The sequence below is a fragment of the Thamnophis sirtalis genome, unplaced genomic scaffold, assembly GCF_051295495.1.
Source record: "Thamnophis sirtalis isolate CommonGarterSnake01/CBP01778 unplaced genomic scaffold, rThaSir2_p1.2 scaffold_4, whole genome shotgun sequence".
In the NCBI taxonomy this organism is placed as follows: Eukaryota; Metazoa; Chordata; class Lepidosauria; order Squamata; family Natricidae; genus Thamnophis; species Thamnophis sirtalis.
The window spans coordinates 67,236,881-67,261,653 of NW_028261384.1; positions in this window are offsets into that span (position 1 = coordinate 67,236,881).

Sequence of the window (24,773 nt, forward strand, 5' to 3'; positions counted from 1 at the left end):
TTTTTACTACAGTGTCTATTAAAGGCTGCCAATCTTACCACAATGTAGAAAGGAGAACCCTGGCTTTTTTCACTTGCACCACATTATCACAGAAAGGTGGATTAGAACTTATCTCAGCTCTGCTTTCTTTCAGGGCTCCTTGGCAACACAACCAGCAAGATATAAATAGGCGCTCAAAAAAATTAAAAAAAAAAACAGGGCATATATGCAAGCAATGAAATAGAAATGTATTAGAAGTATAGAAACTTACAGAAAAATTGGCTAGAGAAACACCACAAGTTCAGGCTTTCAAGGTCAATGTAGCAACACATACTATGGAAACCTAAGACTTCCCAAGCCAATCATAAATGGGCCTAGGTTGAAGATATTGAAATAAAACAAAAAACAAAACAAAAGTCTAATTCATTTGAGTCAGTAACAAGAAGTGCAATTGAAAAAGGGTTGCATTTAATCTTGTGTAGCATGCGGAGAACCAGATTCTAAAAGTGGGGAGAGTCCAAAGCAACATGGGAAAGGCAGAAACAAAAAAAGGTTATACCTTCATTGTCGTTGTCGTCGTCATCATCATCATCATCATCATCATCATCATCATCATCATCATCATCCTGCTTCTTGCAAGAAAAGGCTTTTAAAAAATCTTTAGGAGTGGCATGACAGCTCTATTTGACCAGGAGAATATTCCAATACATACGTTCCTTCCACTTTGGAAATAGTAAAAAGCGTCTTGGAAAACCTGGTCACTCATATCCAAGTCATTTTCCATTTAGACTATTGCAATACATGGAGCTGTCGTTGAAATTCAACTGTTCTAAAATGCAATGGAATACACATAGTTTTGGGTTTCCCATGGTTCACCCCAGAGGTGGTTCACCCCAGAGGTGGGTTTCTACTGGTTCGCACCAGTTCAGGCAAACTGGTAGCGGTAATTTGGCCTAGGTCGCAGAACCAGAAGTGACTGGCTGGCCACGCCCCTGTCCCCCACTCGGACGCTCACTCTGCCTCACCTTTGCCATGTGCATCAGCATCCACAGAACTTCCTCCTCCTGCCTACGCATAGGTAAGCATTTGTACTAACCTACCCCCTCCCTGCCGGGCAGTGTCTCCCAATACCACCACTGTTACAGCCATGGCAGGGACTAGGGCAGCTGGGCAACCTTCACAGCTGGGTGGCTAAGATGCTTGCCAGACCAGACATCCCCCTCCCCACCAGCCAGCAGTCTCCAGAAGCTGCCACCCTTGCAGCCACGGCAGGGATGAGGGAGAAGCCCAGCAACCTTGGCAACCATGTGGCTATGAAACTTGCTGGGCCAGGCAACCCCCTCATCGCTGGCCAGTATATGAGAGGAGGAGGGAGGGAGGAGGGTGTGTGTATGCGGATGAATGGGGGAGATTTAAAAAACTTTGGCGTGAATCACTTTCTGATTATTTGTCTCCAAAGATGTGCGAGCACGCATGTGGCTCCATCCACTGTTCTCACTCCCCTTCCCCTCCTCACCTTTTCCTGTTGCTTTGATCAAATTGACAAGAGAATCGCCGGGGTTTTGGCACTCAGTGGATCGGGAAGGAAGAAGTGGGTTTGCGCTCACTGCCAAACAGTGGGTTTTTAGGGAAACTGAGTGTGGGAACCAGAAGCTCAGGTTCCCTGCAGAAGGAAGGAAGGAAGGAAGGAAGGAAGGAAGGAAGGAAGGAAGGAAGGAAGGAAGGAAGGAAGGAGCTGAAAATGAGATAGAAGAAAGGAGAGGGGAGGGTGGAAGGAAGAAAGGAAGGAAGGAAGGATTGCATGTCGCCCCATATATTTTTTAGGAACGGAGGGAGGGAGAAAGGAAATATTCTAATACATTACTAGTATGTTTATTAAGAACATTCATTAAAATATTAAGAACTGAACACCTTTCTTTTCTTTCTTTCTCTTTCTCCCCCCCCCCTCTTTCTACTATATTATTTTGCACATTTCCACATTTCCACATTCCAAACCCAAATTATCTAAATGGGATCATTTATAGTAAGTTAACAAAACAGAGCTAAAGCTTTTGTCACAGAGTACAATCAGTTTTGAACAAGACTTCTAGAGGTCCTTTGGATGGGATTCCTAAAATGTGTGAGAGAGAGTGAGAAAAAAAGAAAGAGAGAGAGAGAAGGAAGGAAGGAAGAGAAAGAGAGGGAGAAAGAGAAAGAAAAAGGAAGAAAGAAAGAAAAAGGAAGGAAGGAAGGAGAGGGAGGAAGAAAACCCTGGCATTAGACATGGTTTCAGAAGACACTTTGAAACAGCACAGCAATCTAGGGCTGGAAAGGATCTCGGAAGTCATCTAGTCCAACCCCCTGCCCCAGCAGGAAACCTTATATTATCTGGATTATTTTGGTCCCTCTAACAGAGAGGAAAATTGCCAGAAAGCAGAAGGAGTTTACTAGGACAAGTCTGCCATGCAGAGGAAGACAGAGATAGTCCTTGACTTACGACCACAATTGAACTCAAAATTTTGGTTGCTAAGCAAGAGCATTGTTAAGTGACTTTCACCACATTTTCACCATATAACAGTCATGTGCAAGCTAGGGAATAACATCTGACAGTGTGTGTAATGTTCTAATGTACAGAAGTTATAGTTAAATGTGTGGCAGAAAGTGGACTCTGGCTTTTGTCCCCAAATGCAGTGAAGTTGAATGTGTATACCATATTTTTCAGACTATAAGACCCACTTTTTGTTTCCCAAAGGGGGGTGAAAATTTCTGTGTGTCTTATAGACACCCACCCACCGCCTGCTGCACACCCCTTTTTCAGGCCTTTTTTGAGGCCATTTTGGGGGGTTTAGGGGGGTCATTATCTAGGCTTTGGGTGGGGACATTTTGAGTCTTGAGTCACCCTTGGTTTACCCATGTTATACCTCTGTTGTACAAGTTGACCATTTCTAATTTATTTCTCAGTGCAATTCAATTTATCAACTTTAAAGAGATGTATTGCAGAAGGTCAGGTTATTTGAGGGACTACTTTCCTTGAGAACAATTAACACTTTATTGGAGGATGAGCCTGCTCCAGGTCTCTCTATTAAATATAGCTATCTCTATCTGGCAGAACCTAGGAAATTAGCATTTTTGTAGCTGTACTTATTCTATGGAATGGCCTCCTCCCTGAGATGCGGGAGGTTCCTACACTTATTGCCTTCTGGAAAGTCATTAATACCTGGCTTTTTTTCCTTAGGCATTGAAGCAGGATGGGAGGAGAATCCAACATTTGTATTTTTCAGAGAACTGTTATGGCATTTAGTGGATGTACAGTATGTCAATCTTTCAAGTCAAATCAGAGTAGGAAATCAATGTATGCTAATACTAATTTTATTTTAAATATATAATTACAAAATCTTGAAGGCATGAATGGGCTTCTTCCCCCCAACCCATATTTATGTGAATTAAGGATCAGCATATTTGAGATGTTCCTTCCTAAAATAGCTTGTTTAGAGCACTTTATTAAATCAGCCACTGTAGTTAATAGAATTATAAACCACAACCAATGGCTTTAGAGTGTGCAAATCTTGTGATTGTAGTTCAGTCTGTATAGTATGTTGTGGATTGGGCGAACTGGTAGTGGTGGTGGCAGGAGTCTCCGCCCACCCACCTGGATGCTTCTGCACATGTGCAGAAGGGTTATGCATGCTCACGTACACACACATGCACACAAACAAACAAACCGGTAGTTAAAAAAAAGTGGAAACCCACCACTGACTGCTCCACTCACATGCTTTCATGTGTTGTTCAGGTAAATGGTAATCAAAATTCATGTAAACCCATTATGCTAAGATTGTGTTCATAAAACCAAGTCAATCCAAGCCTAATGGCTACATTTCCACAGCATACTAAGTTTTTTTAATGTTAACTTTGGTGGTGATTGTGATTATTTTTGAGATTTACACATTCTGGTAAATCACCTTATGATTTGTTAGATTACAATCCAGTACTTTGCCTGAAATCAGACAATGCTTTCATATATTTACCTAGTTGAATATGTTCCATGTTCCAGGTATTACATGGGCAACCCAAAACAAACAACAACAATTACATCAGAAATGCAGTATTTTTGTGCTTAAGAACAAATCAAAAATAGAGTTGGTTTCAGCTGCCAGCTTAGCTATTCTACTGTATTGTGTGTTCTCCATCTCGCATTTCAGTGACTCAGTAGGTTTCGTAGCTCTAGCCTTCTAACAGTCCTAACCTGGTTTTCTAGGTTCTCCCTATAACATTTTGAGGTTTCACAAAAAATTCTCAGTCTGGGAACAGACCAGGAAACCAGAGGGGTGGGGAGATGCATAACTTATTTCTCAGATAACAAACATAAACCATTTTCTTTTAGAAGTATTTGTCTTTCTGGTGTTACAACAGTTAAGCTCCAATATCAGTTTAGCATACCAGGGACTTAAAGGAGCTTTACAGGGCTGATCTGTTTTTGGGGAATAAAAAATGGGTCTTCATCAGAAATGAACATATCACTTATGTTTTTGCTGTTGATTGGGCAAGATCTCTTTTCTTGTCTTTACATTTCTTTAACCATTGATTCTAAAGAGCTAATTCTGATTTACAGCATCTCTGTGGGCAGCAGAATCTGGTCTCCTGGTCCCAGTCATATCAACTGTGTCCTGTTGCACAATCTGTTATATTTACAAAAGAGATTCACATAATTAGATATATCATATATAAGCCACAAAAATCTGGATGTCCAGTAGAAAACAATCAAGTGATTGATATAGCACACTAATTCCTTGCTGTCCTCTTATGGTCCTGATTTTTAGTCTAGTTCGAAGGTGAGTTCCTCCAAATATGGTACGGTATGCCAGAAGAGGTAGTGAAAATCTGGCGGACCAGACTGGACCAATAGCAGTGGTAGTTTTCTCATCAGAAGCTTCATCAGAAGCTTTTTTTAAAGCCTTTTTTCAGGCAAGGGAAAAAAGGCTTTAAAAAGTAAAAGAGAGAGAGGGGAGGGAGGGGGGAAAGGAGAAAGAAAGAGAAAGAAAAAGAAAGAGGGAGGGAGGGAGGGAGGGAGGGTGGGAGGTGTTAGAATGAAACTCATTTTTCAGCCAGGAGATTCAGCAAAGGAGAAAAACAATCGGAGTCTCCAAACTGAGCATGCCTGGCTGTGGAATTCTAGGAGTTGAAGTCCACAAGTCTTAATGCTGCAAACTTTGGAGACCCCTGCTTTAAATTGAAAAGCTGCTCAGAAGGAGGTTTGCAAAGTGACATTCAACAGTTTGTTTCTGGGTCAGCTGAACAAAAACTGGATAAAAGGAAGGATTCTTACATGGTTCTATGTTTGTGAAGTTTTGGGGTTTGTGCAATATGGGCTTTGTGTTTGGATGATTCCTTGCTTGTGTGAATGGAGCAAAACTTTCTATAGGCTCATTATCTCATTATCTTTATCTGGCAGGAATGTGGAATGAGCCTCAGACATGTTTCTTTGTTAGCAGCTTGATTTTTCCTTTTCTGGGAGCCTTTTCTTATGAGTAATATTTTATTTGTGGGGAGGGGGGGGTTGCTTCCCACAGAGGGAAGGGAGAAAAAGAAAGAAAGAAAAACAGCACAGCAATTTAGGGCTAGAAGGTTACTCTGAGGTCATCTAGTCCAACCCCTGCTGCAGCAGGAAACCTTACATTGTCTGGATTATTTTGGAAAATTACCAGAAAGGAGAAGTTTACTAGGACAAGTAATGCAGAGGAAGGCAGAGGAAGGCAGAGATAGTCCTTGACCTATGACTATAATTGAGCCCAAAATTTTGGTTGCTAAGCATTGTTAAGTGAGCTTCACCACATTTTACAAGTTGGCCACACCCACCCAGTCACATGACCACCAAGCCATGCTCACAAAATAGGCCGCGTCCACAGAATAGGTAGTAAAAAAATTTGAAACCCACCCCTGGTCTAGTTACATAGTAACTTGCCTTACTATGACTACTGTGATTGAACAAGTCATCATTTAAATTTAATTTCCACATATTTAAAGATGTGGGAATTTAAGGTGAGTGAATTTATAACGTACATTAAAATAAAACAGGTTCCATGATAATTTAATGTTATATAAAATTTTGGCAACAGATTGCTTGATAACTTTTCTACTTATTTGTGCTACTTAAATGTCAGCCTTTGCTTTTTGCCTGGACTGCAGCATGCAATGAAGCCTTTCATTTCCATATATTGTAACTTTCTTAATGGAAGAATTAAATATGGCAGGTTTATATTTTCAGGAAATAAGGCACTATGCTTGTTTCAGATGTTCCTAAAATCCAAGAAGCTAACAATATAACACAATTGCTATGCCACCCTTTGAAGAAACAAGCTTATGGCTTTCTTCATGAACATTCTTTGCCAACATGGTGTATCCAGGAAGTGTTAGAATTTTTACCATCATTCAGCATGAAAATGCACTGTCAGTGAATGTTATAAGTTTATAGATAACAGAAGACCACTGGGTTACAAAGTTTGGCTCTGAGTATTTTTACTTAAATTATTTTCTAGTATATACTGACTAGACCTTCCAAATGAAAAACAAGACAAACACTTGCTCATTGTTGACTGGTGGTATGATGCTGTTTAATCATTGATTAAACAGCATCATACCAACTTTACAGATCCATTAATATATCTGTAATGATAAAATTTTACAGCTGGGTCCCATATAAGATTCAGGTGAATTGTTCTCTCTAGGTTGGATCTTGAACTTCATCATACTTGGAGTCAGTCCATCTAAGTATGATAAAGCCCAAACACAAGCTTACTCATAGAAAAATAAATGAGTCCATAACTCTTTTAATATTGGTAATATATCAACACCATCTGGCATAAAATAAATTAACTTCCATCTAGCTGTGTCAGACATTACCTAATTGATAAAAGGAACCACTGTGGACTTTTTCCAAAGAGATTTCTTGGAGGCAACAGCACACAATCAGGTTCTGTTCCCTTTCAGTACGACATCATTCTAATAGATCCCTTCCAAGTACCACATTGGTTATAAGCTCTCTTTCCTTCTTGGATAAGATAAAGCAGGAGGAAGAAGAAGAAGGAGGAGGAGGAGGAGGAGGAGGAGGAGGAGGAGGAGGAGGAGGAGGAGGAGGAGGAGGAGGAGGAGGAGGAGGAGGAGGAAAAGAAGGAAAAGAAGAAGAAGAAGGAAAAGAAGGAAAAGAAGAAGAAGAAGAAGAAGAAGAAGAAGAAGAAGAAGAAGAAGAAGAAGAAGAAGAAGAAGAAGAAGAAGAAGAAGAAGAAGAAGAAGAAGAAGAAGAAGAAGAAGAAGAAGAAGAAGAAGAAGAAGAAGAAGCCTTGTTAATAAAACCGAAGTTTACTGCAGTGTTTCATTTTGGAGCATTCCAGAATTGCAGCCTCTCATAACAGCTCAGGTCCTGGCCAGAGCTGAATTGATCTGCCATCAGCAGCTGCAGCTTTTCCACAACTGCTGCTACTTGGAATCTTCTGAGCTCAGACTTGTGGCACCAGAACTTAAATGTTGCTAAACGTTGGAGGGAACTGTTTAGTGCATCAAGCCATTAATGCTGAATTTCCATAATCCTCCCAGCTACTTTTTTGTGAAAAACAAAAGAACAGTCACTTTATTTCAAAGAATTTGTTACACTATTTTTCCACAGGAGGTATGATTAAGAATTTCACTCCATTTTCTTTTCTTTCTCCTTAATAAGAATTTCCCCAAACTTACACTTTTTTCTTCATAAGAGGGGTGCAAAAATAGTATATTAAAATATTCATTTATTCTAATTATTTATTAAACATATATGTTGTCCATCTTGGTAAAGGCAACTTTTGGCCTTTTACCGTCAAAAAAGTTCAGAGAAAGTGCAGTCCTGCCAGATTTATCCATCTTGACTGTTAAATGTTTACTTTTCCAGAAGTATTGAACCACATTTGAAATGCTACTTTTTCACATAACCAGTCTGTGAAAAAACTGCATGGAAAAAACATAAACGAAGAACGTCTGTAATTGAATATGCTGAAACAGATGGGTGACAGTTTCATTTTTTATCAAGAAATGACTATTTTCTTCATAAACTTGATTTAAAAACCCAAGATGGCTTAACAAATTAAATATATGGAAGATGCTACCCAAGTAGAAGTGCATCAACAGAAAAGCAAAAATGGAGCAGAATGTATGTCTCTTATCTATAATATTGGAGGAAATAAGTGGCTTATATTCTTTTTCTTGTTGCCCCAAATCTGTCATTGGACGTTGGTGATCATGTTGGTAATCCTATTTTTATCGATAGCCGCATGAAAAAGTGCTGCTGAGTTTGTCCAAACCAGTCCCTTAGATTTTGAAGCCATGATGTTCGTCTTCTGCCTGGACCTCATTTGCATTCAATCTTTCCCTGGAGGATTAAGTGAAATATGGCATATTTTTCCAGGTGGCTTATATTACAGAAAATAAATCTTGGGTGTATGATTTTGAGTAGATGGTTGAAATCCTGCTCAATGCTTGTCCATGGCATCAAGGTAGAAGTAGAAGTAGCATACCTTGCAAATATGCCCATATGCTGTATTAGGTGCCTATTTGAATATGTAACCATGTTATCTAAGTATCTGAAATATAATATTATTCAAATATTTTAAGATACATAAATATTTTCATATACAGATCTATACTGTTTTAATATGTCCTTTTGGAGATATATGCAGCTATCAGAAAAGCAAACAAGACAAGAAAATTAGCATCAAACTAAACATGATCAGATTTGCACATGATGTTAAGCTATGGAATTCTGAACTATGGGACTGAATACATCACAATTGTTTGGATTCACACAATACGCTGAGTAATGCCATGATTTTCAAACCACAATAATTGAATTCCCACATAATCCTCTGCCAAAACCAATATATAAATATAGATATGTAGGCATGATCCAGAAACCCTGATCTGTTGAAAGCTTTTAAATATATATCTGCAAGTTAAATGGTCCTTTTATGAAGAAGTAATGATACTACTAGAAAAGAATATATGAGCTTGATTGTTTGCTTGCAAATGTTTTGTTACCTGCTAGTATTGGTGGAGATGTAGTTTTCTCCTTGGTAGTTCCTTGTTTAGGGCATTTTTTCTGATTAATTGTTTAGTATTAATCCCTGCTTAAAGAAAATGTTTTATTTTTTTCTTTGTTTCCTTCTTAGCATTTCTATTGTCACTATTGAATCATATGTAAATATGGTATATTTCTATCATCAATAATGATTTGTATTATTGATATATATATATATATATATATATATATATATATATATATATATATATATATATATATATATATATATATATATATATATATATATATATATATCACTATATATTACTAGTAAGGCCATATACTTTATATCAAAGCCTGTTTTAAAGAGAATAAAATATTTAGATGTTTCTGTATGTGAAGGTGATACAGTATAATTGTAATAGTCTGTGATACTGAGATGTTTTTTATGTATGGCAGTAGCTTATATTGTTGTCCTATGGTGGTTTGAATGGTCATGCATTGAGTGGTCATGTAGATATCCATTTTGTTGAAATATATTGTATACAGTGATAGCTAACCTTTTTTGTCATTGTGTGCTGAAAGCACGCACCCACACCCATAATGCAATGTGCATGAGACACCACCCTGCACTCCATTTTGGGCCATGTAGGCCTCCCTGTAGCCTCCTGGCACCAAAAATGGGCTGCAGGGGGTGTGTGTGCCACACAGACCCATGCCCCATCTTGGACCTAGTACACCTCCCTGCAGTCTCCTGGAATCAAAAAATGGGCTGCGGGGGGGGGGGCATGTTGCACCCCCCATATTTCCCTGCCTCCTGCACATGCATACATGACCCCCACCCCTGCACATGTGCACATTTCTCCTGCATGCACCCCGCCCCTGCAAACAATCAAATAGAATACAATACCCTAATTAAGGAAGTGCAGAGAAGAAAATCACACCCCCACTGTTGAATATTAATAAGGGAGTAAAGCTGAGGTACAAAGACTTCACTCAGGTCCATCATTACGATGGGAAAAATGGTTGAATCTCATTGGTTGAGTCATCTGACAGCTCCCTATAAAAAGGCAAACTGTCAGATAGGCAAGTTGCTGGGATGTACTGATCTACTGAATAAAGAGCTGTTAGTTGAAGAATCAGTGTCCAGGCTCTTCTATCTGCCCCAACGTAACATTAATGACAAAGGTGAGATCAGAAGAGAACTAAAACAAAAAGAGATCATCGTGATTGTGATCCCAGTCAGAGCTAAAAGTCTGGCATCCACAAAGTCATCAGCTGCTATCATCGCATCAAATCAGAACCTGCATCGGCCTAACGAGATGACCACACATGCCCCACCAGCTCCATTCAACCCAGCCACAGAGAACTGGGATTCCTACATCATCCATTTTGAATGCTTCATGGAAACAAATGACTTCCTGGGACTCTCATATAATAGGAAGAGGATGCTCTTCCTCAGTTACCATGGCCCAGAAGTTTTTGAAACAGCTACAGCGCTTACAGCACCAGTGGCCATGCAGACTATGCCCTGGACTACATTCCAGAGCATGCTCTGAATGCATGATGTGCCCATGCTGTCCAAGATCATTAGGTGGCATGAATTTAACTACAGGAACCAAGAGGAAGGAGAGATGATAAATGAATATGTCACAGCGCTAAGAAAAGCCATGGTGAATTCAGAGAGCTGGATGAAGTAGTGTTATATAGGCTTGTCTGTGGAGTGAGGGATATCAATCTGCAAAGGTGTTTATTAGCAAAGCCTAACCTCATACTGCAGATAGCACTAGATGAGGCCAGAGCAGATGAGTCATCGAACAGGTTGACAGTGGCCATTCAAAAAACTGGCATCTGCCATCTTCGCACCAAGCTGTCACCGTACATCGTGAAAGCACCAAGTGCATCGAGTTGACTGACAAAGAAGACAAAGTTTACTGCTTCCATTCTGAAAAGAAGAAGGCCAGCTCTGAAGCAGAAGAAAGGCAGTGCATCTGTGCCATCTGTGGGGTCAATCACCCCAGAGCGGCATGCAGATTTAAGGAAGCAATCTGCCAAAGATGTGACTGAAAGGGGCATCTGGCTAGGGTCTTTTGTGCCAGCCAGCCAGCTGCATATTGTACATGGCAACCTGCCACCCAGATGGGACCCTGAAAGACAGAGCCCTGGAGACCCTGGTGGAAAGAAGATCATTCCACAGAATTGAAAAACACATATCAGACAACCATCAGACAGGCAAGCATACACCCCTGAGCCAAGAAAACCCATGTCACAGTCTTCATTGAAAGGGTCACCATGTGACATGGAGGTGGACACAAGGTCATATGTGACCATAGTATCCTGGGTGATCATCAAGATGGTGGTGTCAGGGATCACAAAAAAGCATCTGAAGCATCAATGAAAGCAACTAAAGGACTAACAAGGGAACCACATCCCTGTCATAGAGAGTGGGATCTTCTAAATCAAGTTTAAAGTTGAAGCTGACTGTGCTGGACGGCGCCTTGCCAGGCCTGCTCAGCTTAGACTGGTTTGCATCCCTGAGCATGCGAGTGACTAGCATCCACACTGTCCAAGATGACAGCACTGATGAGCTGGTCAAGGAGTTCACAGACGTGTTCAACAGGAGTTTGGACAAGTATGCAGGGATGCCCATCTCTTTTAGCCTAGACCCCAAAATCACCCCTATCTGGATGAAATCATGAAGGGTTCCTTTTGCTCTCCAGCCCAAAATTGACAATGAATTATGACAAGCTAATTGGCCAGGGGGTCTTGGAGCCAGTAAACCATGCTAAGTGGGTGACCCCTATAGTCATGCTGATAAAACCTGATGTATCAGTCCGCATCTGTGCGGACTACAAATGTACTATCAACAAGACACTTCAGCAGAGCACCTATCCTGTCCTGGTGATACAACATTTGTTACATTCTTAGGAAAGAGGGAAACTTGCAAAACTCAACCTAGCACAAGTGTATCAGCAATTACCTGTGGACAATGCCACCACAGAGGCACAACTATTGTGACCTTTAAATGCCACTGTTTGCAATTTGGTGTAAGCATAGCGTCAGGACTCTTTCAAAGCATAATGGAACATTTATTACAGGACATTTCAGGGATAGTGCCCTACTTTGATGATGTCCTGGTGCTGTGGCCAACAAGAAAGAACTCCTTGACCGACTGAGGGTAGTTCTTAGTTGGTTCTGAGAGACTGGACTTAAAGTTTAAAAGGAAAAGTGCCAGATTGCAGTGCCAAGGGTCGAGTTCTTGGGGCATTTAATTGACAGCTCAGGGATACACGCAACAAAAATTAAGGTCAAGGCTATTCAGGAATCCCCCACACCCCAAAATCAGACAGAGCTGTAGGAATAGAAAGGTTACATAGAGGCATGTGCAGCATGCTGCCATAACTTTAGTAGCTGTTTACCTCAGATACCTATGAGCTCACCTAATTAGCAGGCAGTACCAGGAACCATCTAGATATGTGAGGGTCTACCCTGACTGGGATGTTATTAAAAGATTGACAAGGAGAATATGCCAATTATAATGCTGTTGCTATATGCTCTTTGCTCTGTTTGTAAACACTGTATACAAAGAATAAACTCTGTGAAGGCAGAGTGACATTTTGGATGAACCCTGTTATGACTGGTCTCTGAATCCATCATCTGATGCCTGAAGAGGGACACACTCCAGGGAAGCAACAGCCAACATAGTTACCTTCATATGGAATAGACCCCAAGGTACACCTTCATCCTTTAGGACCCCTCAGGGTATGGGTTGCAATCTGTCTCAACAATAGCAACATACAGGAACTTCAATTCCTGTTACGGAAGTCAGGCATTATAGCACCTGAGGCAGACATAAGGAAGCTGGTTGGGGAGATAGGGAAACATTGTTCCTGGTATCTGGAGCATGGGACACTTTGTTTATGGGATTGGACAAAGATAGGGCATACTTTACATCTTGAACCGTTTCAATGCCATCAAGCAGTAGAAAAATTTGGCTCTTATATTTTGGCAGGACAACAATTGACCACAAAACCTTCACCTAATTATGATCAAGTAAAAATTATTCCCCTGACATCATTTTCAATTGGACCTTCAGCTCCTCATGAAGAGGTTAATTCTTCTTCTTCTCCAGGGTCATTGTAAACCCTCATGAGGCAAATTTTTAGAGGAACAATTAGCAAAAGGGGGGGGGGGTATAGAAAAAATTACTGATATGTTGTCTGTTTGTCCAGTGCATGCTATGGAACAAGTAGTTCAGAATGGAGCTCAGATAGTAGAAGATCATCCTGTCATATGCAGTTTTAACGGAACTTAGAAAAGGTATTAGAGATATGGGGTTGGAGAGTACCTATGTACAGGGAATGCTGGAAGCCACTATGAGAAATCATGTTTTGGTACCTGAAGATTGAAAAACTACCTTTTGCATGTGGCTTATTCCAAAGCAATATGTGGTTTGGGATAGCAAAATTAAACATCAATGTGCTGTGTGTGCTCTTCACTTGGGTGGGGGGTATCATTCCTGATCAATTGAATGGGTCTTCGGGCCTTTGTTCCAGTTGATGCTCAGATTGTTTTACCAGCTGCCATTTTACAGATTTTTTCTGAATGTGCCTATCGAGCATTTGGAAAAGTGCCTGTTTCTGGCAAGCCTCAGCAAGCCTTCTCTAATATCAGGCAGAAGGCTACTGAGCCATATCCTGATTTTATTAACAGATTGCAGGATGCTTTAAGATGGCAGATAGACAATCCTGAAGCTCAGATGGAGTTGTTGATGAAGTTGGCAAAGGAAAATGCCACTTCTGAATGCCGAAGGGCAATTGTGGGTCTTAGGAACAATCCTGATTTGGCAGATATAATTAAAATGTGTCAAGATATAGGAACAGCCTCTTATCAGACTAATTTATTGGTGGCTGCTTTATCACAAGGCAGCAAGCCTCAAGGAAAGTGTTATAACTGTGGCAAATCTGGTCATTTAAAAAGGGAATGTCAAAATCCGGGGGGGGGGGGTATGTCTGCAGCATCCCGTGGCCCTTTCTGTCAGGTGTCGAAACCAAAAGAAAAATGTCCAAAGTGTTAGAAAGGTTATCATTGGGCAAGTGAGTGTTGGTCGGGAAACGGCCAACTGGGCTAGTCTCTGGCCCCGGTCCAAACAGAGACAACAAACCAACAGTAGAAAATACTTCTGCAGCTACCAGAGGTAGTGTCAGCATTGATTTGATATTGCAGGAGGAAGTGAAATTTAAATTTCCTGGGGAGGTTCAAATAATTCCATCTCAATTATCAGGCCCCCTATCAGAAAATTATGTAAGGCTTGTCTTTCCGTGGTCAAGCATGGGTAAAAAGGGTATTTTGGGGGTGATAGATTCAGACTATACTGGCATTATTTATGTTCAATTGTGGACCAATTTGCCCCAAACTTTGCCCATTTACACTAGTCTTACTCAACTCCTGCATTTGCTTTATTTTGTCCCAGTAGTGGGAGAGCCAAAGGACAGAGGGGAAGGAGGCTTCGGTTCTACCTAACCCAGCCACTTCTGTCATAGCTACTGTCACTACTCTGATCACATTTCAATGGCTGCATCAGTTCATTATGCTGCAGGGTAAGTCCTTTGAAGGAATTTTGGACACTGGAGCGGATGTTTCAGTGATCTCTGCCAAGCAGTGGCCTGTCATCTGGCCATAGGAACAACTGAGCCTTGTCCAAGTGTGTAAGGTGGGGTGGGGTCATCAAACTACGCGTCAAAATGCACAATTTCTTTCAGCCCATTTGCCTAATTCAGTTTTGGTCATTCAGGGTCATTCAGGCCCTTTTATATTCAATATTCATGTCAGCCTTTGGGACATGAGCTGCTCAGTAAATTGGGTGCCACCCTTACTTTGGAAGATTGAGACTACTGCCCTTCCATTAACTTGATTGGTTAAAGTGCCCTTGTGGATTGATCAATGGCCCATGTCACATGAAAAATTGGCAGCTCTCCACCAACTGTTAAATGATCAGCTGCTTGCTGGTCATGTTGTGCCTTCCACCAGTCCATGGAATACCCCTGTTTTTGTCATAAAAAAGAAAAGTGGCAAGTGGCATTTCTTACATGACCTTAGGGCCGTCAATGCCTGTATTCAACCTATGGGGCCCCTGCAATGCAGGACGCCAACCCTAATTTAATTCCACAAGATCATGAGGTAATGGTAATTGATTTAAAGGATTGTTTTTTCTCTATTCCTCTCTGCCCCTCTGACCAGGAAAAGTTTGCATTTACTGTGTCTGCAGTAAATCATTCAGAACCTAATAAATGTTATCACTGGACTATTTTGCCACAGGAAATGTTAAATAGCCCTACGTTGTGTCAGCTTTATGTTGCTGCTGCTTTAAATTCTTTTCACATTCATTGGCTTTGGTATATCATTATATGGACAATATTTTAATTGGAGCCCCAAAGATACAACCTAATTGGCTTTCAGAAATACAAAATGATTTATGCAAATTGCCCTGGAAAAATACAACTTCATTCTCCCTATCTTTATTTGGGACATAAGATGTTGCAATCTTTTTCTGCTCTGGTTTTTCCTCGCTTAAATTTACCTAAAGTTATCTCATTGATTGATTTACAGCAGTTGTTGGGGACCCTTAATTGGGTTCGTCCCTATTTTTCTTTGCCAACACATTTATTGAGCCCCTTATTTGATTTATTGACCAAAGGAAAACAGCCTTGAAATTTTATTACAGTTTCCTCTGCAGCCCTTGGCGCAGTTGAGAAAATTAATGATATGTTTGGCATTGAGTTTGTGGATCGTATCCATCATAGAGATTGTCAGTTAACTCTTTTGGTGTTTCCTACTAGTAATCTGCCTAAGGGAGTATTAGATGTATTGGAAGATAAAAATGTATATTGTATTGAATGGCTTTATTTGTCTCATATCCCATCTCAAAATGTTTTGCCCTATATCCAGGCCATTGCTGAATTAATAACTTTAGGATGTACTCGAGCTTGCCACAGAAATGGGACCGACTTAATTAATATTATTCTTCCTATTCTGAAATCTGATTTTCAATTTTATTTTCAGAATAACTTATCTCTTCAGTGTGCTTTAACTGACTATGTGGGCTGTATTGCATATCATTCGCATAAAGATCCTCGGCTTGTGTGTCAGCTTCTGTTTTGCTCCTTGCTTTTCGGCTGCCATTGAAACGTGGGGGGGGGAACGGCATGGTATTTGGGTGAGGGAAATAATCTGTACAGGAGGACTGTTAATTGGGAGTTGTTCTCACCATTCATTTGCGCATGTGTAAGGAGGGAAGTTTCCCACCAAGGCCAACTGTCCGGCATACCAATCTGATGATGATTTTTGAAGTTGTCTCCAACCTGACAGCTGTGGAGATATATGATTGGACTATGGACTGGGGTACCAAGGGGAGGAGAATGAATCATGTATTGATATCTAATGCTTTCGTGCCTTTTGCTCAGATCCAGCTTTGCTTAGTTACTAATTACTTATAATCAGTAAAAGTACTCTTAATTCTGCAAAATGGAGTTGAGTGGTTTATTTATTGGTTATTAAGTGAAGGAGCTGTGACATTAAGCTGGATTTCACCTCACACCCATCCCGGAGCTGACACCTTCCGAGGGGGGTGCACCCAAAACCTGAAGAATGTCTCACCAAGGCAGTGATCATGAAGAAGATATGGGAGCAGCTGCAGGCCCTTCAGAGACAGAGCGGATGGCTGGCCTGCAGTTGGAAGAGCGATCTGTTCGACCCAGGTGGACTTGGGGAGTGGGACGGAAAGATGATCCTGAAGAACCTTTGACTGGGATTACTATGAGGAGGCCCAGAAAACCAGCGGCTGACTGGCGAGATCCTGAGGAGGAAAATCTTATGATGTCCCAAGCCATGAAACTTTTTGAAGGAGCGTGGGAGAGACGCCAGACTCGTGAGAGTGAAATGGAGAGAGAAATTGAGGTAGAGACAGAGAAAAAATATATCTTGCCTGACCTGAGAGAGACTGGAGGGGCCAAAGGGGGAGTTGAACAAGATGACCCAGTGCCGACCCCAACCTCTGTGGCTAGAAACATTCCAAGAGGGCCCTCCCCGCAGACGCCAGATGGCTAAGTTTCCTCCTTTAAGTGTAAAATACGGAGGAGAACCAAAAGAGCTAGGTTTCTTCCTTTTTCAAGGGTGGAACTACATGCAAATGTATGGCGATGAACTGGGTTCTGATGAAGCCAAGGTAAGGGTTATATTGATGCCTATGGGGAAAAAAAGCGGCAGATTGGATGGTGGGATTTCACAATGTTGATTCCCCACTTTTGAGAGACTTTAATGGGTTATGGCCGCTTTGAGGAAATGCTTTGATGATTCCCTCACAGAGCGAAGAGCCAGAATTAAGTTTACAACTCTTACCCAGGGGAAACGGCCAGTAGCTGATTATATACAAGAATTTCGGGAGCTGTCAGCTTTTATGAGGGGGTGGTCTGAAGAAGCATTGCTGGACCATTTCGCTGATGGGTTAAACAAAGAGATTTACCAGCATTGTGTGAACAGGAGACCTCCCTGTAGATTGCAACCCTGGTATGAAGCAGCCACTGATTTTGAAATTGACCTGGCCAGGCTGAAGTACCAAGGGGAAGGTGAGGGTGAAGAATCCCCCCTGCCACCACCACCCCGGAGTCCCGAAAGGAAGGAAAGGTGGATTTGCAAGTAAGCCCAAACATTTCCTGTGTTTCCGCTGTGGGAAGGAGGGACATTGTGCCGTGAATTGCCGGGTCAAGATGAACCAAAAACCCCAACCCCCTCGAAAGAGAAGAGGCTGGGAAAACCTCCCAGCAAGAGGAAAGAACCTGCCATGCAAGGGGAGGAACCTTCTCAGCGTTTCAACCCTGTGGAAGGAGGAGAGGAAACCTGCAGCTATTTGGAAGGAAGTGACTCTGATGATGACTGATTAATAAGTTCCCGTTCGGGACCCATGACAGTTGAGCTTAGAGTGTCCTCTTCTGGTGCACGAGAGAAAATTCTAGCTCTTTTAGATTTCGATTGTACACGATGCATTATGAGCCCGGAAATAGTAGAGAAATTGGGATTGAAGCTAAAAACTTTGAAAATCCCAATTGCATTTTGCCAATTAGATGGCTCTATTGCGGGAGGGAGCCCTGCTCACTTTGTTACTGAGCCGATTGAAATGTGGATGGGAACCCACCAAGAGACAATAGGTTTTATTGTAGCTCCAGGAATGGACCAACCCCTTATATTGGGATTGCCCTGGCTGCATAAGTGGAACCCACACATAAATTGGAGGAAAGGGTGGTTATGCATTTGGTCTGCTACGCCCCCTGACATGGAAGAAGGGGTTCCAGAACTGAATAAATCAGACCCCAACCTAGCAGCCAGAGGGCAGGAAAAAAATTGAAGGAGAGGAAAAAATCCCAAAAGAATACTGGGACCTGAAAGATGTTTTCAGTGAAAAATCTTCAGATAAGTTACCCTCACACAGACCCACCAATTGCAGCATTGACATTCTCCCTGGAGTAAAACTCCCAAAACCTCAGATTTACTCAATGACCCCTAGAGAAATGGACGAATTGAGAAAATTCATTAACAAAAATTTAGAAAGGGGTTTCATTGAACCAGCTAGACCCCGAGTGGCTGCTCCAGTCTTATTCAGAGAGAAGAAAGATGGTTCCTTTCATCTATGTGTTAATTTTAAAAACCTGAACGGGGTGTGTGTCCAAAAGCTCTACCCTTTGCCATTAATGAAAGACATGCTGGCCCAGCTGGGTAAAGGAAGGATTTTCACAAAGTTAGATCTACGAGAGGCCTACTACCGGGTCAGAATTAAGGAAGGCGATGAATGGAAAACTGCGTTTAATTGCCCACTTGGTTGTTTTCAATTTTGAGTTATGCCATTTGGACTGCAGAGGGCACCAGCTGTTTTCATGCAATTAATAAATGAGGTTTACATAACTACCTTTTCAACGGCGTGATGGTCTATCTGGATGATATCCTTATTTACACGGAAACAGATGAAGAACACATGATGCTTGTTCGCACAGTTCTCAAAAAGCTTTGTGCAGCAGAACTGTATGCTAAATTGTCAAAATGCGAATTCCATCAGGAGAAGGTAGATTACATGGGATATTGCATCTCCCACAAAGGAATAGAGATGGATACAGTGAAGGTCCAAGCAGTCACCGAATGCGGCCCCCCCGAACACGCAAACAATTGCAAAGTTTCTTGGGTTTTGTTAATTTCTATCATCAATTTATTCTGTCTTTTGCCAAGATTGCCCTACCAATTACAAACCTCCTACAGTCAAAGGGGGAGGCAAAACCCAGGCCGGGTAAACCCTTGAACTGGACTATGGAATGCCAGGCTGCGTTCAAGAAATTAAAGCAGCTTTTTGCAGCTGAACCAGTCCTGAAACACCCGGACATGGATTCACCTTTTGTGGTCCAGGCGGATGCTCGTGATGTTGCAGTAGGGGTGGTGCTACTTCAAACGAATGCACATGGTAAGTTGCAACCCTGTGCTTATACCTCTCGAAAGCTAACAGAGACTGAGAGATGATGGGCTATTTGGGAAAAGGAGGCTTTTGCTGTCAGATGGGCTTTGATGACCTGGTGTCATTTTTTGGAAGGGGCAAAACACCCTTTTGAGGTATGGACTGATCACAAAAACCTAGAGGCATTAAAACCCCCTGGAAACTATCCCCCAAACAGATGATATGGGCACAACATTTCAATAGATTCAATTTCACTTTGAAATATATCCTGGGAGGAAAATTTTTTATGGCTGATGCTTTGTCCAGACTTCCTCAGTATAACAGTTCAAAGCTTAGTATCGTCCAACCTGTCATGCCAACAAGAAGCCTCGCTGCTCCAGTTGTCACCAAGCGTCAGACCATTTCCAATTTGGAGGTAACACAAGACCTCGTTGCAAAACTCAAGGAAGCCCTTGAGTTTGATGAGTGGTTTCGCCAACATACAAATGAGTGCACCATGAAGGATGGCCTGGCTTGGATTGCAGCTAAATTATATGTTCCCACAACCATTAGACCCATGGTCCTTCAGTGCGCTCATGACTCTCGCATGGCTGGACATTTTGGGTTTGTAAAGACCCTGCATCTCATCAAAAGACAATTTTGGTGGCCCTCATTGAAAAAAGACATTGAATCTTATGTAGCTAGTTGCCCCACTTGTGCTGCTGCGAAATGACCGCTGGGAAAACCTCAAGCATTGCTCCAAGCAATAGCCCATCCTGAGGCGCCGTGGAAGGAGATCTCTATGGATTTCATTGTTGAATTACCAGAAAGTCAAGGGAATACAGTAATTTGGATTGTTACCAACTTGTTCTCCAAACAGTTTCATTTTGTTCCTTGCACTAAAATCCCTTCTGCTAAATCCCTAGCTAAATTTTTCATTACACATATCTATCGTCTAAATGGGGTAACGGATCACATCATCTCGGATAGAGGGGTCCAATTTACCTCCTTGTTTTGGAAAGAGTTTTTGAAGTTAATAGGCTCCGCCCAGGACTTAAGCTCCACCCACCACCTCAAACTAATGGGGCCTGTGAGAGGACTAATTCTGTACTAGAACAGTATCTCCGGTGTCAATTACCAGCAGGATTTGGGTGGAATTGTTACCTCACGCTGAGTTGGCGTATAACAACTCGGTACACAGCAGCACGGGATTTACGCCCTTCAGGGTGGTGTACGGACATGATTTTGTGCCTATCCCCGAAATACCTCGGGAAAAACCGCAAGTGCTGTCCCTTTCTGAGTGGAGCAACCAACTCCGTGAGATGTGGCCTTTAGCTTACTGGGCACTGGATGCAGCACATCAGGCACATAAGAAACAAGCAGATAAAAAGAGGATGAAGGCAAGGGAATATAAAGTCGGTGATTGTGTTTATTTATCCACCAAATTTCTCCGGACTTCTCAGAAATCTAAGAAATTGGGCCCGAAATATGTTGGCCCATTCCCAATTGTCAGGGTGATCAACCCTGTGTCCGTACGTCTGGAACTGCCTAAATACCTCAACCATGTCTACACAGTATTTCATGTCAATCTGCTGAAGCCGGAACACAATTCTCCATTGCGGGGTCCTTTGGCAGCTCCACCTGCCCACTCCTGATTGAGGGTGAACAGCATTTTGAAGTTAGAAATTTTGGACTCTAGGAAACTTAGAAACCGTGTTCAATATCTTGTGGCATGGAAGCATTTCCCTCCATCTCATGCTGAATGGGTCAATAAGTTCCATTTGCGGGCTCCTCGACTTTCCGTAAATTCTACTCTGCCTACCCAGACAAGCCTTGAACTCGAATGATTTCTCTTTTCTTTCCCCGTCCCTTTTTTCTTCTATATTATGTTATTTGTCTGTTTGTCTGTGTTCTCTCATTTCTGCAGGAGTGATCGTCCTTTTTTCTGGAGGAGGGCCAGATGTCAGCCTCTGTTTTGCTGCTTGCTTTTTGGCTGCCATTGAAATGGGGGGGCATGGTATTTGGGTGAGGGAAATAATCTGTGCAGGAGGACTGTTAATTGGGAGTTGTTCTCATCATTCGTTTATGCATGTGGAAGGAGGGGAGTTTCCCGCCAAGCCCAACTGTCCAGCATACCAACCTGATGATGATTTTTGAAGTTGTCTCCCACCTGACAGCTGTGGAGATATATGATTGGACTATGGACTGGGGTACTAAGGCGAGGGGAATGAATCATGTATTGATATCTAATGCTTTCGCGCCTTTTGCTCAGATCCAGCTTTGCTTAGCTTCTAATTACTTATAATCAGTAAAAGTACTCTTATTTCTGCAAAATGGAGTTGAGTGGTTTCTTTCTTGGTTATTAAGTGAAGAAGCTGTGACATTGTGTATTTAATGACTCCTTTTTCTTTTCGTCCATTGCTTTTGTCTTCTCCGCTTTTGCAAACTTCTACTGTTTTTTCAGATGGAGGGTGAATGAGAGGAGTAATTGCTTACAAGGATTCTCATGATGATACCTGGAAAGTGTTCTACACTGCAAAACAGTCATCCCCACAACGCTCAGAATTGTCTGCTGCTATTTTAGCTTTCTATACCTTTTCTCAACAGCCTTTTAATTTAATTTCTGACTTTCATTATGTGTGTCAACTTATTTTTAATCATCCAGGTGCTTACATCACACCTAGAATTGACCCCAATCTCATGGCTCTGTTTTTAACTTTGCAGCAACTACTACAAGACCGAAAGCATTTATACTTTGTTTCTCACATATGCAGTCACTCATCTCTTCCTGGACCTCTGTCTGAAGCCAACAATCAGGCTGATGCTGCTGTCCATGATTTACCCATCTTGTTTTCAGATCCAATCTTTAGTCACTCTTTTTTTCATCAAAATGCCAGGGGCCTGGCACAAGCTTGCCATATTCCATTCAACCAGGCTAAGCAGATTGTTTCATCCTGTCCCCAGTGCTCTGGGGCATCCCCCTTGGGGGATATGGGTGTAAATCCCTGTGGTTTTGCCTCTAATCTACTATGGCAAATGGATGTCACCCATGTCACTCTTTGGCTCCCTGGAAGTATATTCATTTATCTATTGATACTTATTCAGAAGTGCTTTGGGCCACATCTCAATGAGGGGAAACAGCTAATCATGTTATTTCTCATTTGTTTTTAGCCATTACTACCTTGGTCAAACCCTCCTCTTTAAAAATTGATAAAAGCCCGGCCTATTCTTCATCGGCCTTTTTGCAATTTTGTACAACCTGGAATATTGTTCTTACTCATGGGCTACCCTATAATTCCACAGGTCGAGCCATCATGGAATGAGCTAATCGCTCATCGGCTAATGAACTAAAAACTGTCTTCACAAACAAATAAAAAAGGAGGGTTCTCAGGTGCCCAATTTGTCCTGGGTAACACAACAGGTTAAAAAAGTATTATTTACCTTAAATCAATTGAATGTCTCCATTCAAAATTTTGACCACTTATCAGAGACATTTTCAACAGAAAACAAGCTTGCCTCCCCCTCTAGTACATTATTGGGCTTTACCAGACAAAACATGGTTAGGACCGGTCCCTCTGATTACTTGGGGATGAAAATATGCTGCTGTGCTTGCTCCTAAAGACCCTTGTGGATTCCAGCACGTTGCGTTCAGCCAGCTAGGGATGTCATGGCACCAGTCTCTGAATCTGGTTCCAGAAATGGCCAAGGTGATTCTACAGATGGCGCAGTGGCCAATACGATCTCATTGGACCAGCCATCCAGTGACATGGGGAGACATGAAAAACCTGACCACAAAGCGCAGGCAGTGCTGCAACAGCAACAAGTGGAACAGACACCTGAGAATGTATGTGCTGTCATTTTTGCGGTTTTAACTGCCAATTCCTTAGCCACCATTTGTTTATGTTTGATTGTTAATTGCTGTCCTTTAGCAACAGTAGCTGTCATCTCACCCAAACACTTGCTTGAACAACAAATGAAGCAAAACCTATGTGTGCAGCTAGCTAACATCACACAAAATGATGTCTTTTGTTTTTCTGAATTGTATGACATGAAAAATTTGCTTTCTACATGCCTGGTCCCTGTTTGTACCCCATCCGCAGTAATTCAACTGGCATGGATTCCGGATGGGCGTGGTCTGAGAGGAGTTGTTGTTTTTAACAGCTCTGGATCCTTGGCTGCGTTAAGCTGTCTAAACAGTATCCATCAACTGTTTGACAGTTTGATTACCTCTTCTCCAGGCATAGGAAAGAAGGTGAGAAAAGCTGTGTTTGGGTAGTGTTCCATTCAACCCTCCCAGAACATAAATCTGGGGGTGGAAGGTGTGAGCCGCCCGGCAACCCAGTGAATTCTCTGCGTCAAGGACTTTTTCTGCCTTTTTGCAGAATGAAGGCACACGTCCACCCACAGCTCAAGGATTGATTTATTACTGATTACAACATGGGCAGACTAGTACTGGAGAACTTCTAATTGTATGTATCACAGACTTTAACTCCATTTTTTAAAGAATTCCTTCTGATAAACTACTTGCTAGAAACACAAAGAAAATGGCGCCGAACAGCTTTGTAGGCGGGGTCAGGCTCTGATGTTACAGATTTTCATGGAGCTCAGAACATTTAAAGATCATTAACTCAGTAGTGATTTATTACTAAGCTAAATAGTAATTGCTGGACAAGCGGTTTGCTTGGATTTAGTAATTGGGAGGAGAAGATTAAATGTGAAATGGCTTCTAAGCAGCAAAAAATAAATGCCTCTAAGAGCGCTGGTAATTCACCTGCTCCAGGAACTAAATTACAGTCACTACTCCCCCAATAGCAGTAGACTTATATACCGCTTCATAGGCCTTTCAGGCCTCTCTAAGCGGTTTACAGAGAGTCAGCATATTGCCCCCAACAATCTGGGTCCTCATTTTACCCACCTCGGAAGGATGGAAGGCTGAGTCAACCCTGAGCCGGTGAGATTTGAACCGCTGACCTGCTGATCTAGCAGTAGCCTGCAGTGCTGCATTTAACCACTGCGCCACCTTGGGGGCCCACAACCCCCTCCTACCCCCATAGGGGAACCTTTGACTCGATAAATACTGTAAAAAGAACTAAGTGTGGCCTTAGCTGAGGCCTTAAAAAATCATGCAGCTGCAATGGAAATTAAAATACAGGAAAAGATATCTGCTGCCCATGAGGAACTGTCAGAAGAAGTTATGAATTCGGTCCAGATTCGTAACCAACAAATTAGAGACGATATTTTAGAGGCTTTTAAATGCCTATCTGGCTATGTATCAGGAATCGAAGATAAATTGAAAAGTCTTAA